Source organism: Phyllobates terribilis, unplaced genomic scaffold (genome assembly GCF_046119375.1).
Source record: "Phyllobates terribilis strain yellow unplaced genomic scaffold, ASM4611937v1 Scaffold_5__5_contigs__length_657084704, whole genome shotgun sequence".
NCBI lineage: Eukaryota > Metazoa > Chordata > Amphibia > Anura > Dendrobatidae > Phyllobates > Phyllobates terribilis.
The window spans coordinates 306,024,606-306,036,953 of NW_027362765.1; positions in this window are offsets into that span (position 1 = coordinate 306,024,606).

The following is a 12,348-nucleotide window of genomic DNA, read 5'->3' on the forward strand; positions in this document are numbered from 1 at the left end:
TACCAAAAGCTGAATAATAGAGTTTTTTTACCGTGGGATGGCAAAACCACAGTTATTGTTTACTGTGGTATACCACACTTTTTTAAATAGAGATATTTGCGGCTGAACAGTGAGCGACACACTCAAACTGCTTTTTTTTTAGATACCAAAGGCCCAAAACTGGATAGTACAGCGATTTGAGCCGTGGAACTGCGAAACCACACTGGGATGTCGGGCCTACACAAGACTATTTTCAACGGATATATTTTTGTGTCACAACAGTCAGGAGACACTACTGTTTTTCTTTACGGAAAAAACTACCAAAACTTGAATAATAGAGATTTTTTACCTTGGGATGGCAAAACCACAGTTATTGTTTACTGGGGTATACCACACTTTTTTAAATAGAGATATTTGCGGCTGAACAGTGAGCGACACACTCAAACTGCTTTTTTTTTAGATACCAAAGGCCCAAAACTGGATAGTACAGCGATTTGACCCGTGGAACTGTGAAACCACACTGGGATATCGAGCCTACACAAGACTATTTTCAACAGATTTATTTTTGTGTCACAACAGTCAGGAGACACTACTGTTTTTCTTTACGGAAAAAGCTACCAAAACCTGAATAATAGAGATTTTTTACCATGGGATGGCAAAACCACAGTTATTGTTTACTGGGGTATACCACACTTTTTAAATAGAGATATTTGCGGCTGAACAGTGAGCGACACACTCAAACTGCTTTTTTTTTAGATACCAAAGGCCCAAAACTGGATAGTACAGCGATTTAACCCGTGGAACTGCGAAACCACACTGGGATGTCGGGCCAACACAAGGCTATTTTCAACAGATATATTTTTGTGTCACAACAGTCAGGAGACACTACTGTTTTTCTTTACGGAAAAAACTACCAAAAGCTGAATAATAGAGATTTTTTACCGTGGGATGGCAAAACCACAGTTATTGTTTACTGTGGTATACCACACTTTTTTAAATAGAGATATTTGCGGCTGAACAGTGAGCGACACACTCAAACTGCTTTTTTTTTAGATACCAAAGGCCCAAAACTGGATAGTACAGCGATTTGAGCCGTGGAACTGCGAAACCACACTGGGATGTCGGGCCTACACAAGACTATTTTCAACAGATATATTTTTGTGTCACAACAGTCAGGAGACACTACTGTTTTTCTTTACGGAAAAAGCTACCAAAACCTGAATAATAGAGATTTTTTACCATGGGATGGCAAAACCACAGTTATTGTTTACTGGGGTATACCACACTTTTTAAATAGAGATATTTGCGGCTGAACAGTGAGCGACACACTCAAACTGCTTTTTTTTTAGATACCAAAGGCCCAAAACTGGATAGTACAGCGATTTGACCCGTGGAACTGCGAAACCACACTGGGATGTCGGGCCAACACAAGGCTATTTTCAACAGATATATTTTTGTGTCACAACAGTCAGGAGACACTACTGTTTTTCTTTACTGAAAAAACTACCAAAAGCTGAATAATAGAGATTTTTTACCGTGGGATGGCAAAACCACAGGCATTGTTTACTGGGGTATACCACACTTTTTTAAATAGAGATATTTGCAGCTGAACAGTAACCGACACACTCAAACTGCTTTTTTTTTAGATACCAAAGGCCCAAAACTCTATAGTACAGCAATTTGACCGTGGAACTGCGAAGTCACACTGGGATGTCGGGCCTACACAAGACTATTTTCAACAGATATATTTTTGTGTCACAACAGTCAGGAGACACTACTGTTTTTCTTTACGGAAAAAACTACCAAAACCTGAATAATAGAGATTTTTTACCGTGGGATGGCAAAACCACAGTTATTGTTTACTGGGGTATACCACACTTTTTTAAATAGAGATATTTGCGGCTGAACAGTGAGCGACACACTCAAACTGCTATTTTTTTAGATACCAAAGGCCCAAAACTGGATAGTACAGCGATTTGACTCGTGGAACTGCGAAACCACACTGGGATGTCGGGCCTACACAAGACTATTTTCAACAGATATATTTTTGTGTCACAACAGTCAGGAGACACTACTGTTTTTCTTTACGGAAAAAACTACCAAAACGTGAATAATAGAGATTTTTTACCGTGGGATGGCAAAACCACAGTTATTGTTTACTGGGGTATACCACACTTTTTAAATAGAGATATTTGCGGCTGAACAGTGAGCGACACACTCAAACTGCTTTTTTTTTAGATACCAAAGGCCCAAAACTGGATAGTACAGCGATTTGACCCGTGGAACTGCGAAACCACACTGGGATGTCGGGCCTACACAAGACTATTTTCAACAGATATATTTTTGTGTCACAACAGTCAGGAGACACTACTGTTTTTCTTTACGGAAAAAACTACCAAAAGCTGAATAATAGAGATTTTTACCGTGGGATGGCAAAACCACAGTTATTGTTTACTGGGGTATACCACACTTTTTTAAATAGAGATATTTGCGGCTGAACAGTGAGCGACACACTCAAACTGCTTTTTTTTTAGATACCAAAGGCCCAAAACTGGATAGTACAGCGAATTGACCCGTGGAACTGCGAAACCACACTGGGATGTCTGGCCAACACAAGGCTATTTTCAACAGATATATTTTTGTGTCACAACAGTCAGGAGACACTACTGTTTTTCTTTACGGAAAAAACTACCAAAAGCTGAATAATAGAGTTTTTTTACCGTGGGATGGCAAAACCACAGTTATTGTTTACTGTGGTATACCACACTTTTTTAAATAGAGATATTTGCGGCTGAACAGTGAGCGACACACTCAAACTGCTTTTTTTTTAGATACCAAAGGCCCAAAACTGGATAGTACAGCGATTTGAGCCGTGGAACTGCGAAACCACACTGGGATGTCGGGCCTACACAAGACTATTTTCAACGGATATATTTTTGTGTCACAACAGTCAGGAGACACTACTGTTTTTCTTTACGGAAAAAACTACCAAAACTTGAATAATAGAGATTTTTTACCTTGGGATGGCAAAACCACAGTTATTGTTTACTGGGGTATACCACACTTTTTTAAATAGAGATATTTGCGGCTGAACAGTGAGCGACACACTCAAACTGCTTTTTTTTTAGATACCAAAGGCCCAAAACTGGATAGTACAGCGATTTGACCCGTGGAACTGTGAAACCACACTGGGATATCGAGCCTACACAAGACTATTTTCAACAGATTTATTTTTGTGTCACAACAGTCAGGAGACACTACTGTTTTTCTTTACGGAAAAAGCTACCAAAACCTGAATAATAGAGATTTTTTACCATGGGATGGCAAAACCACAGTTATTGTTTACTGGGGTATACCACACTTTTTAAATAGAGATATTTGCGGCTGAACAGTGAGCGACACACTCAAACTGCTTTTTTTTTAGATACCAAAGGCCCAAAACTGGATAGTACAGCGATTTAACCCGTGGAACTGCGAAACCACACTGGGATGTCGGGCCAACACAAGGCTATTTTCAACAGATATATTTTTGTGTCACAACAGTCAGGAGACCCTACTGTTTTTCTTTACGGAAAAAACTACCAAAACGTGAATAATAGAGATTTTTTACCGTGGGATGGCAAAACCACAGTTATTGTTTACTGGGGTATACCACACTTTTTAAATAGAGAAATTTGCGGCTGAACAGTGACTGACACACTCAAACTGATTTTTTTTTAGATACCAAAGGCCCAAAACTGGATAGTACAGCGATTTGACCCGTGGAACTGCGAAAGCACACTGGTATGTTGGGCCTACACAAGACTATTTTCAACAGATATATTTTTGTGTCACAACAGTCAGGAGACACTACTGTTTTTCTTTACGGAAAAAACTACCAAAACGTGAATAATAGAGATTTTTTTACCGTGGGATGGCAAAACCACAGTTATTGTTTACTGGGGTATACCACACTTTTTTAAATAGAGATATTTGCGGCTGAACAGTGAGCGACACACTCAAACTGCTTTTTTTTAGATACCAAAGGCCCAAAACTGGATAGTACAGCGGTTTGACCCGTGGAACTGCGAAACCACACTGGGATGTCGGCCTACACAAGACTATTTTCAACAGATATATTTTTGTGTCACAACAGTCAGGAGATACTACTGTTTTTTTTTACGGAAAAAACTACCAAAACCTGAATAATAGAGATTTTTTACCGTGGGATGGCAAAACCGCAGTTATTGTTTATTGGGGTATACCACAATTGTTTAAATGGAGATATTTGCGGCTGAACAGTGAGCGACACACTCAAACTGCTTTTTTTTTAGATACCAAAGGCCCAAAACTGGATAGTACAGCGATTTGACCCGTGGAACTGCGAAACCACACTGGGATCTCGGGCCTACACAAGACTATTTTCAACAGATATATTTTTGTGTCACAACAGTCAGGAGACACTACTGTTTTTCTTTACGGAAAAACTACCAAAACCTGAATAATAGAGATTTTTTATCGTGGGATGGCAAAACCACAGTTATTGTTTACTGGGTTATACCACACTTTTTTAAATAGAGATATTTGCGGCTGAACAGTGAGCGACACACTCAAACTGCTTTTGTTTTAGATACCAAAGGCCCAAAACTGGATAGTACAGCGATTTGACCCGTGGAACTGCGAAACCACACTGGGATGTCGGGCCAACACAAGGCTATTTTCAACAGATATATTTTTGTGTCACAACAGTCAGGAGACACTACTGTTTTTCTTTACTGAAAAAACTACCAAAAGCTGAATAATATAGATTTTTTACCGTGGGATGGCAAAACCACAGGCATTGTTTACTGGGGTATACCACACTTTTTTAAATAGAGATATTTGCAGCTGAACAGTAACCGACACACTCAAACTGCTTTTTTTTTAGATACCAAAGGCCCAAAACTCTATAGTACAGCAATTTGACCGTGGAACTGCGAAGTCACACTGGGATGTCGGGCCTACACAAGACTATTTTCAACAGATATATTTTTGTGTCACAACAGTCAGGAGACACTACTGTTTTTCTTTACGGAAAAAACTACCAAAACCTGAATAATAGAGATTTTTTACCGTGGGATGGCAAAACCACAGTTATTGTTTACTGGGGTATACCACACTTTTTTAAATAGAGATATTTGCGGCTGAACAGTGAGCGACACACTCAAACTGCTATTTTTTTAGATACCAAAGGCCCAAAACTGGATAGTACAGCGATTTGACTCGTGGAACTGCGAAACCACACTGGGATGTCGGGCCTACACAAGACTATTTTCAACAGATATATTTTTGTGTCACAACAGTCAGGAGACACTACTGTTTTTCTTTACGGAAAAAACTACCAAAACGTGAATAATAGAGATTTTTTACCGTGGGATGGCAAAACCACAGTTATTGTTTACTGGGGTATACCACACTTTTTTAAATAGAGATATTTGCAGCTGAACAGTGAGCGACACACTCAAACTGCTTTTGTTTTAGATACCAAAGGCCCAAAACTGGATAGTACAGCGATTTGACCCGTGGAACTGCAAAACCACACTGGGATGTCGGGCCAACACAAGACTATTTTCAAAAGATATATTTTTGTGTCACAACAGTCAGGAGACACTACTGTTTTTCTTTATGGAAAAAACTACCAAAAGCTGAATAATAGTGATTTTTTACCGTGGGATGGCAAAACCACAGTTATTGTTTACTGGGGTATACCACACTTTTTTAAATAGAGATATTTGCAGCTGAACAGTGAGCGTCACACTCAAACTGCTTTTTTTTTAGATACCAAAGGCCCAAAAGTGGATAGTACAGCGATTTGACCCGTGGAACTGCGAAACCACACTGGGATGTCGGGCCTACACAAGACTATCTTCAACAGATATATTTTTGTGTCACAACAGTCAGGAGACACTACTGTTTTTCTTTACGGAAAAAACTACCAAAACTTGAATAATAGAGATTTTTTACCGTGGGATGGCAAAACCACAGTTATTGTTTACTGGGGTATACCACACTTTTTTAAATAGAGATATTTGCAGCTGAACAGTGAGCGACACACTCAAACTGCTTTTGTTTTAGATACCAAAGGCCCAAAACTGGATAGTACAGCGATTTGACCCGTGGAACTGCAAAACCACACTGGGATGTCGGGCCAACACAAGACTATTTTCAAAAGATATATTTTTGTGTCACAACAGTCAGGAGACACTACTGTTTTTCTTTACGGAAAAAAACTACCAAAAGCTGAATAATAGAGATTTTTTACCGTGGGATGGCAAAACCACAGTTATTGTTTACTGGGGTATACCACACTTTTTTAAATAGAGATATTTGCAGCTGAACAGTGAGCCACACACTCAAACTGCTTTATTTTTAGATACCAAAGGCCCAAAACTGGATAGTACAGCAATTGACCTGTGGAACTGCGAAACCACACTGGGATGTCGGGCCTACACAAGACCATTTTCAACAGATTTATTTTTGTGTCACAACAGTCAGGAGACACTACTGTTTTTCTTTACGGAAAAAACTACCAAAACTTGAATAATAGAGATTTTTTACCGTGGGATGGCAAAACCACAGTTATTGTTTACTGGGGTATACCACACTTTTTTAAATAGAGATATTTGTGGCTGAACAGTGAGCGACACACTCAAACTGCTTTTTTTTAAGATACCAAAGGCCCAAAACTGGATAGTACAGCGATTTGACCCGTGGAACTGCGAAACCACACTGGGATGTTGGGCCAACACAAGGCTATTTTCAACAGATATATTTTTGTGTCACAACAGTCATGAGACACTACTGTTTTTCTTTACGGAAAAAACTACCAAAAGCTGAATAATAGAGATTTTTTACCGTGGGATGGCAAAACCACAGTTATTGTTTACTGGGGTATACCACACTTTTTTAAATAGAGATATTTGCGGCTGAACAGTGAGCGACACACTCAAACTGCTTTTTTTTTAGATACCAAAGGCCCAAAACTGGATAGTTCAGCGATTTGACCCGTGGAACTGTGAAACCACACTGGGATGTCTGGCCAACACAAGGCTATTTTCAACAGATATATTTTTGTGTCACAACAGTCAGGAGACACTACTGTTTTTCTTTACCATAAAAACTACCAAAAGCTGAATAATAGAGATTTTTTACCGTGGGATGGCAAAACCACAGTTATTGTTTACTGGGGTATACCACACTTTTTTAAATAGAGATATTTGCGGCTGAACAGTGAGCGACACACTCAAACTGCTTTTTTTTTAGATACCAAAGGCCCAAAACTGGATAGTACAGCGATTTGACCCGTGGAACTGCGAAACCACACTGGGATGTCGGGACTACACAAGACTATTTTCAACGGATATATTTTTGTGTCACAACAGTCAGGAGACACTACTGTTTTTCTTTACGGAAAAAACTACCAAAAGCTGAATAATAGAGATTTTTTACCGTGGGATGGCAAAACCACAATTATTGTTTATGGGGTATACCACACTTTTTTAAATAGAGATATTTGCAGCTGAACAGTGAGCGACACACTCAAACTGCGTTTTTTTTAGATAACAAAGGCCGAAAACTGGATAGTACAGCAATTTGACCCGTGGAACTGCGAAACCACACTGGGATGTCGGGCCTACACAAGACTATTTTCAACAGATATATTTTTGTGTCACAACAGTCAGGAGACACTACTGTTTTTCTTTACGGAAAAAACTACCAAAAGCTGAATAATAGAGATTTTTTACCGTGGGATGGCAAAACCACAGTTATTGTTTACTGGGGTGTACCACACTTTTTTAAATAGAGAAATTTGCGGCTGAACAGTGAGTGACACACTCAAACTGCTTTTTTTTTTAGATACCAAAGGCCCAAAACTGGATAGTACAGCGATTTGACCCATGGAACTGCGAAACCACACTGGGATGTCGGGCCTACACAAGACTATTTTCAACAGATATATTTTTGTGTCACAACAGTCAGGAGACATTACTGTTTTTCTTTACGGAAAAAACTACCAAAACTTGAATAATAGAGATTTTTTACCGTGGGATGGGAAAACCACAGTTATTGTTTACTGGGGTATACCACACTTTTTTAAATAGAGATATTTGCGGCTGAACAGTGAGGGACACACTCAAACTGCTTTTTTTTTAGATACCAAAGGCTCAAAACTGGATAGTACAGCGATTTGTCCCGTGGAACTGTGAAACCACACTGGGATGTCGGGCCTACACAAGACTATTTTCAACAGATATATTTTTGTGTCACAACAGTCAGGAGACACTACTGTTCTTCTTTACGGAAAAAGCTACCAGAACCTGAATAATAGAGATTTTTTACCATGGGATGGCAAAACCACAGTTATTGTTTACTGGGGTATACCACACTTTTTAAATAGAGATATTTGCGGCTGAACAGTGAGCGACACACTCAAACTGCTTTTTTTTTTAGATACCAAAGGCCCAAAACTGGATAGTACAGCGATTTGACCCGTGGAACTGCGAAACCACACTGGGATATCGGGCCTACACAAGACTATTTTCAACAGATATATTTTTGTGTCACAACAGTCAGGAGACACTACTGTTTTTCTTTACGGAAAAAACTACCAAAACGTGAATAATAGAGATTTTTTACCGGGGGATGGCAAAACCACAGTTATTGTTTACTGGGGTATACCACACTTTTTTAAATAGAGATATTTGCGGCTGAACAGTGAGCGACACACTCAAACTGCTTTTTTTTTAGATACCAAAGGCCCAAAACTGGATAGTACAGCGATTTGACCCGTGGAACTGCAAAACCACACTGGGATGTCGGGCCTACACAAGACTATTTTCAACAGATATATTTTTGTGTCACAACAGTCAGGAGACACTACTGTTTTTCTTTACGGAAAAAGCTACCAAAACCTGAATAATAGAGATTTTTTTACCATGGGATGGCAAAACCACAGTTATTGTTTACTGGGGTATACCACACTTTTTTAAATAGAGATATTTGCGGCTGAACAGTGAGCGACACACTCAAACTGCTTTTTTTTTAGATACCAAAGGCCCAAAACTGGATAGTACAGCGATTTGACCCGTGGAACTGCGAAACCAGACTGGGATGTCTGGCCAACACAAGGCTATTTTCAACAGATATATTTTTGTGTCACAACAGTCAGGAGACACTACTGTTTTTCTTTACGGAAAAAACTACCAAAAGCTGAATAATAGAGATTTTTTACCGTGGGATGGCAAAACCACAGTTATTGTTTACTGGGGTATACCACACTTTTTTAAATAGAGATATTTGCGGCTGAACAGTGAGCGACACACTCAAACTGCTTTTTTTTTAGATACCAAAGGCCCAAAACTGGATAGTTCAGCGATTTGACCCGTGGAACTGTGAAACCACACTGGGATGTCTGGCCAACACAAGGCTATTTTCAACAGATATATTTTTGTGTCACAACAGTCAGGAGACACTACTGTTTTTCTTTACCATAAAAACTACCAAAAGCTGAATAATAGAGATTTTTTACCGTGGGATGGCAAAACCACAGTTATTGTTTACTGGGGTATACCACACTTTTTTAAATAGAGATATTTGCGGCTGAACAGTGAGCGACACACTCAAACTGCTTTTTTTTTAGATATCAAAGGCTCAAAACTGGATAGTACAGCGATTTGACCCGTGGAACTGTGAAACCACACTGGGATGTCGGGCCTACACAAGACTATTTTCAACAGATATATTTTTGTGTCACAACAGTCAGGAGACACTACTGTTCTTCTTTACGGAAAAAGCTACCAAAACCTGAATAATAGAGATTTTTTACCATGGGATGGCAAAACCACAGTTATTGTTTACTGGGGTATACCACACTTTTTAAATAGAGATAGTTGCGGCTGAACAGTGAGCGACACACTCAAACTGCTTTTTTTTTTAGATACCAAAGGCCCAAAACTGGATAGTACAGCGATTTGACCCGTGGAACTGCGAAACCACACTGGGATATCGGGCCTACACAAGACTATTTTCAACAGATATATTTTTGTGTCACAACAGTCAGGAGACACTACTGTTTTTCTTTACGGAAAAAACTACCAAAACGTGAATAATAGAGATTTTTACCGGGGGATGGCAAAACCACAGTTATTGTTTACTGGGGTATACCACACTTTTTTAAATAGAGATATTTGCGGCTGAACAGTGAGCGACACACTCAAACTGCTTTTTTTTTAGATATCAAAGGCCCAAAACTGGATAGTACAGCGATTTGACCCGTGGAACTGCGAAACCACACTGGGATGTCTGGCCAACACAAGGCTATTTTCAACAGATATATTTTTGTGTCACAACAGTCAGGAGACACTACTGTTTTTCTTTACAGAAAAAACTACCAAAAGCTGAATAATAGAGATTTTTTACCGTGGGATGGCAAAACCACAGTTATTGTTTACTGGGGTATACCACACTTTTTAAAATAGAGATATTTGCGGCTGAACAGTGAGCGACACACTCAAACTGCTTTTTTTTTAGATACCAAAGGCCCAAAACTGGATAGTACAGCGATTTGACCCGTGGAACTGCAAAACCACACTGGGATGTCGGGCCTACACAAGACTATTTTCAACAGATATATTTTTGTGTCACAACAGTCAGGAGACACTACTGTTTTTCTTTACGGAAAAAGCTACCAAAACCTGAATAATAGAGATTTTTTTACCATGGGATGGCAAAACCACAGTTATTGTTTACTGGGGTATACCACACTTTTTTAAATAGAGATATTTGCGGCTGAACAGTGAGCGACACACTCAAACTGCTTTTTTTTAGATACCAAAGGCCCAAAACTGGATAGTACAGCGATTTGACCCGTGGAACTATGAAACCACACTGGGATGTGTGGCCAACACAAGGCTATTTTCAACAGATATATTTTTGTGTCACAACAGTCAGGAGACACTACTGTTTTTCTTTACGGAGAAAACTACCAAAAGCTGAATAATACAGATTTTTTACCGTGGGATGGCAAAACCACAGTTATTGTTTACTGGGTATACCACACTTTTTTAAATAGAGATATTTGCGGCTGAATAGTGAGCGACACACTCAAACTGCTTTTTTTTTAGATACCAAAGGCCCAAAACTGGATAGTACAGCGATTTGACCCATGGAACTGCGAAACCACACTGCGATGTCGGGCCTACACAAGACTATTTTCAACAGATATATTTTTGTGTCACAACAGTCAGGAGACACTACTGTTTTTCTTTACGGAAAAAACTACCAAAACTTGAATAATAGAGATTTTTTACCGTGGGATGGCAAAACCACAGTTATTGTTTACTGGGGTATACCACACTTTTTTAAATAGAGATATTTGCGGCTGAACAGTGAGGGACACACTCAAACTGCTTTTTTTTTAGATACCAAAGGCCCAAAACTGGATAGTACAGCGATTTGACCCGTGGAACTGTGAAACCACACTGGGATGTCGGGCCTACACAAGACTATTTTCAACAGATATATTTTTGTGTCACAACAGTCAGGAGACACTACTGTTCTTCTTTACGGAAAAAGCTACCAAAACCTGAATAATAGAGATTTTTTACCATAGGATGGCAAAACCACAGTTATTGTTTACTGGGGTATACCACACTTTTTAAATAGAGATATTTGCGGCTGAACAGTGAGCGACACACTCAAACTGCTTTTTTTTTAGATACCAAAGGCCCAAAACTGGATAGTACAGCGATTTGACCCGTGGAACTGCGAAACCACACTGGGATGTCGGACCAACACAAGGCTATTTTCAACAGATATATTTTTGTGACACAACAGTCAGGAGACACTACTGTTTTTCTTTACGGAAAAAACTACCAAAACGTGAATAATAGAGATTTTTTACCGGGGGATGGCAAAACCACAGTTATTGTTTACTGGGGTATACCACACTTTTTTAAATAGAGATATTTGCGGCTGAACAGTGAGCGACACACTCAAACTGCTTTTTTTTTAGATACCAAAGGCCCAAAACTGGATAGTACAGCGATTTGACCCGTGGAACTGCAAAACCACACTGGGATGTCGGGCCTACACAAGACTATTTTCAACAGATATATTTTTGTGTCACAACAGTCAGGAGACACTACTGTTTTTCTTTACGGAAAAAGCTACCAAAACCTGAATAATAGAGATTTTTTTACCATGGGATGGCAAAACCACAGTTATTGTTTACTGGGGTATACCACACTTTTTTAAATAGAGATATTTGCGGCTGAACAGTGAGCGACACACTCAAACTGCTTTTTTTTTAGATACCAAAGGCCCAAAACTGGATAGTACAGCGATTTGACC